Here is a 5,333-nt window from a genome sequence, read left to right as displayed (position 1 = left end):
CAAAAATATTGGTCCAAAAATACTAAACAGAAAATTCCAGAAATAAACAACTCATAAATTTAAAATTGCATGATAAAATCTTATTCCATTCCCCTCCACCCACCCTGGGACATAGATTGTCCCTCTGTCCAGTGTACTCATGCTGTATAGGCTACCCGACCCTTACTCACTTGGTTGCCATGTCCGTCAGAGATCAACTGTCCTGGTGATGTAATACCTGTGTTCATGTAACTGTCGCATAGTAACCTGACACTGTGTCAAGATGCCCACGTCATCCACCTCACCTCATCTCACAGAGTGGTTACATCATCTCACATCATCACATAAAGAAGGATGAGCACACCATCAGAATTTCAGAAAGAGGAAGAGACCATATTCACATAACTTTCATCACAGTACATGGTTATCATGTTTCTTCTTTTATGACAGTTTACCACCAATCATTTCAGCTGTGCCTAATTTATCAAGTAAACTTTAGGATCTGCTGTATAGGAAAGAAGCATAGTGTATAGAGGGTTTGGTACCAGTTGCATTTTTGAGCTCCCACTGGGGGTCCTGCAACGTGTCCTGTGTGGATAAGGAGCGACTACTGTGAAACATGCTATTGGTTCCCTAATTAATACAATGACCCCATCTGTTTTGTTTTGTTTTTAAGGAGATGTTTGCAGAGGAGTTTATAAGGTGTCATGATGTCCATAACTAACTTCTAAGCAGGTCAGCAAGAGGGGATGGGGAGAGAGAGGAGATTCCGTGGACATTTGGTGTTGAATCCAGGCAACATGTGCACAGTACTTATTGAACCGGTCCTTCAACCTTTCAATCTCTATGCTTTGCAGGCAAAACACAATTCCAAGGGCCTGTAGAGGATCTGATACCCAGCTGAGCCCAGGATGGAAGGCAAATCTTCCTGGAGTCTGTATATGCGGGTATAAAATTAGCCCTAGCTCTTTACGTGCAAGGTGCAGTGGAGAGCAGATACCTATTTATTAGTTTCTGTCTACCGGAAACTCAGCCATAGCTGACAGTGCTGCCTTTCTGCGGCGATTCTCTGATAAAGTATACCACCCTGCTGGGAGGAGCAGTGAGCAAATTACTTCCCCATCCAGCGCCTGGGTTTCCTCATCTGTAAAATGTGAATGACAGCTGGCTTGTGCTAGGATTACTATGAATTATGTTTGTAAAGTCCTCAGAAGGAAACTGTTCCACTTCTAAGCATCCAGAAAACGTTATCTGCTGCTTTGTTCTCGAGCACAGAACATGTTGTACCTGAAGAGTTTCTGCTGTTAAGCAAAATAAGGATTGAGACCTGGCTCTGCTAAGAAAAAACGACTTGAACTTTTGGGTGCTCATGAAATTCAGACAGGCAGGGTCTGAGTACAGGGTGGGGAGCTCATTTTCACCAAATGCCGATTGCTACCGCAGTGGAAATGGATCGGAACCCAGGTCCACGAACATGCTAACTGGCATCTGCAGCGTCATAGCTGATAGGGAAAACCTTACTGCTTGGCCCTTTCCTGGAATCACCATATTGAAGAAAACAGTCATTGCTGTGTGTGACAGGGCTGGGAGATGCTGAAACACTGAATTTGTGTCTTAACTGCGCCTCATTCTGGTTTCCTGTGGTGATCTGCTTTATTTGCTATTTGACTATTTTGAGAAGTTTCCATGGGAAAATTCACCTAAGTGTCTTTCTCCAAAGAAAGTAGGAAGGGCCATTCTGAGAGGACAGAAGGACTTTGGTAGAAGGGAAACAGGCCCTTTGGTCTGGGGTAGGTCCCTCCTCCCTTGGGCTGCCCCTTCCCAGGGCCACATGTTTGTGGGGGAAAAAAAGCAAATATTATTATCTGGGAAAACAGCACATTTTGTGACCCTGGGTACAACCACTAACACACAAAGAGGAGATGAGACGTCCACACGGGGCTCCTAACCTTCTCCTTACCCCCAAAGAACCACACAGCAGGATGGAAGGACGCCAGCATCAGAGCAGGGTTCTGCCCCTAGGGCTGCTTGGGGCAGCTGCGCTGTTGTCACTTAGTTGCTGTGACCTGTGATCTGGCTGTGATGTCCCCAAGTTCACATGATGAAATCCTCACCCACAAGGTGTTAGGAAATGGGGCCTCTGGAGGTGACTAGGTCATGGGGCAGATCCCTCATGCGGGGAATTCGTATCCTTTAAAGAAAGGCCCAAGGCCCAGCGCAGTGGTGCATGCCTCTAATTCCAGTGGTATGGTGGAGGCTGAGGCAGGAGGATCACAAGTTCAATGCCAACCTCAGCAATGTGGAGAGACCCTAAGCCACTTAGTGAGACCCTGTCTCAAAATAAGACATCAAATGAGTTGGGGGTGCCGCTCAGTGGTAAAGCACCCCTGGGAAAAAGGAAAAAAAGCCCCAGAACCACCCACTCTTCTTCCAGGTGAGGACACAGAGAGAAGATGCCACCTGTGGATGAGAAAGTGGGTCCTCAGCAAACGTCAGATCTCCCAGTCTTGGATTCTCAGCCTCCATGACTATGAGAAATAGATTTCTGTGGCTTATAGGCCTTGTCACGGTAGGCTGTGACAGAGACTAGGACGGAGTAGAGGACAGCGGACACTCAGAAGTCATGGCCAGGGGCTCCAGGTAGGACAGGTGTGGCTGCTGGGCCCAGAGGCTCCTCCTTGCCTCCTGCTCACCCTGTCTGCCCTCCCCTTGTGGTTCTGCAATAATAGAACAGCAGCTCCCAGGGGTAGTGGTGGCTCCATTCCAGGGATGTATACAGGGCCAGAAAGGGAGGGAGCAATCCAATTAAGGGAATGGGAGACAGGAAAGAGTGTGGCCTTCTGACCCTAGTGGCCCAGGACGCAGCACCTGCCCTCTGCGTGACATACACACGAGAAAGTGTGGCATGTGGGCCTCTTTCTTCCCTGGATTTTTCTCTACCTGAGTCAATCATAATTGGCTTGAAATATGGATTAAAGAAAAAATATGGAAAATGAGATTGAATTATGAAAAGCAAATTCCGAAATCTGTCGAGTGTGATCGGAAGACAATAAATTAAGAAGCCCGCGGAGTAGCCAAGTGACACAAAGGAAGAGCCGTGTGCGGGGTCAGGTCTCTGGAGCCTGGGGACCATCCACCCCTTTGGTAGGTGGCAGAGAGAGCGTGTCCCGAGAAAGTGCTGATGCTCCGTGGAGTGGGGTGAGAGCGGAGAGTGTGGCCCTTAAACACACACACAGCCTCTTGGTACTGTCTGCGGTGATGACAGCCAGGCCACCTGGCTCTCACCCAGCTGTGCACGCGGACTGCTCCTGCTCCGCCTGGCCCCAGGCCAGCGGGTACCCCACACCATCTCCAGAACCTGCACGGGGAGTGCTTCCTGCCCAGGGGTGTCTCAGCGGGCGGCAGAGCCCCGCTCCCCAGGAGCAACACACTCTTGATCCTCCAGGTCTATGATTCTAACCTTTGGCTTTTTACAAAATCATTTAACTTCACCGGATCCAGAGGGGGAGAGAGTCGTCACTGCCCTGATCGTGGGGGGCAGGGTGGACAGTTGTTTTGTCCAAGTCATTTTGGGTCTTGGTCCATGAAACAGATCGATAAAGAGGTTGTTTTATGATTATGCACACAATGTGCTGCATCTCAGGTGGGGGAAGAACGTGGCTTACCATACGCATCCTTTCCTGCCACGTGACAGAACCCTGCACATCCCAGATGGGATGGAATGGGACAGTGGGAGAGTTCACCAGGACATCTATTCGGAGTGGCACATCGTTTTACCACTGGGGAATTGCTGTTTCTGAAATTTCCCGTTTAATATTTTGGGGCTATAATTGATCATTTGTAACTAAAACCATGGAAAGTAAAACAGACGATGGACTCAGACATTACTTACCAAACACAGAGCCCTCTTCCGGAACCCTGGCTGGGCTCGGAAGTTGCCACTGTTTCCCCAAGGCGGACCTAAGGTGGACCGAAGTTCGGGGGCTCCTCCTCAGGGGATGGAGGAGGGAGAAAAGTCCACCCCAAAGGGTTTAAATGATATCGTGAGGATTAAAAATGAATCCAAATAGTTTTTAGTATGAATTTCCCCTCCAACCTCCAAATGGATATTTAATAGACAGTGGACTGATTCATGATAATTCATTCAAACTGGATAAACTCCACACAGAGTGAGATGCCTCCTGCTACATGGAACTTTCTGGAACTCCTGTACTCGGGCCTCACGGTACCTCTGCTTCCCTTTCCTCCCGATGTCCCATGGCTCCCAGCGTTTCCATGAAAACATGCCACTTTAACCTTATTTGTCCAACATTTTAACCTGAAATTGATTCTTTTTATGTAAACGCATAAAGAAAACTTTAGGTCGCACCTGATGTCATAGGTTGGAAGTACTAATTTTACTTTTTGTTATAGACTCTAAAATAAAAACATAGTTCTTAGGATGTAAATTTGTTTATGTAACACCTAGGATCGCTTTGGGAAATCTACTTAACACGAAGAATTAATTTCTTCCAGTGAATTTCACCAGAAAATTTGTGCATACGTGTGCATGCACGCGCGCACACACACACACACACACACACACACACACACATACACACACACAATTTTATTTCTTTTGTGGTATTTATTTTTCAAATAGAAGATTTGACCCAGGAGGCTTTATTTTAATTCTGACAACTTCAAAATATGGTAAATGGGGACAGTTAGGGAACCTCTCCCTGTGACTCCATTTTATCACCTGTAAAATGTGGAGGAGAGTAGCTCCTTTATCTCAGGGTAATTTTCCCATATTAAATAAGGTGGCATGCAAAACGTAGTAAAGCATGGCTCAACTGGAGCCCATAAAATGCCAGTCAAAAGCCTGCTGAGCTTTTCAATTTTTAGCTACTCAATTTTTAGCCTAAAGTTGGTGGAATCTCAGGATGTCATACTTTATCTTGCAAAACATCTTGGCCTTTCCCTTCTGGAGTTCCGAATTATAAAATATTGTAGTTTGCCATTCCCCAATCCCAGTGTTACTTGACATAAGTTAACAAAGAAAAGCACGATCCTTCGGCTGTTCTTATGTACAATGCGTGTTTTCATGCCACTGTGTGAGATCTGCCTCCCCAAACCTTGTTGCAGTGTGAGCACATTACCAGTCAGATGTGAAAAATGGACCAGAACGCTCACCTTTACCTGGGCAAACCCTTGTAGGAAGAACACAAGTTTTAATCAGTGCTATTTGTGGGGAAGCTGTCTTGGTGTAGCTTTAAGAAAGGTCTGGGTCCTGCTGGGATGGACCATCAGGTAAGGGGCCCTGGCTCTGGGCAAGTGGTCCCCTTGACAAAGGGTGGGGTCAGGCCTCTTCA

General features: G+C 47.0%; 1 non-coding gene across 1 annotated transcript; it reads left to right on the top strand.

Annotated features, from left to right (window-relative positions):
- The first annotated feature begins 5,029 nt into the window (after positions 1 to 5,029).
- Positions 5,030 to 5,130, top strand: LOC113177353 (small nucleolar RNA U13). The gene has a single exon (XR_003300130.1). It is a non-coding gene; the product is annotated as a small nucleolar RNA U13 (small nucleolar RNA).
- The last annotated feature ends 203 nt before the right edge of the window (positions 5,131 to 5,333 follow it).

Source organism: Urocitellus parryii, chromosome 13 (assembly GCF_045843805.1).
Source record: "Urocitellus parryii isolate mUroPar1 chromosome 13, mUroPar1.hap1, whole genome shotgun sequence".
Lineage (NCBI taxonomy): Eukaryota > Metazoa > Chordata > Mammalia > Rodentia > Sciuridae > Urocitellus > Urocitellus parryii.
Note: the sequence above shows the minus strand (reverse complement) of the source record. Positions and strands in the feature narration are given on the sequence as shown.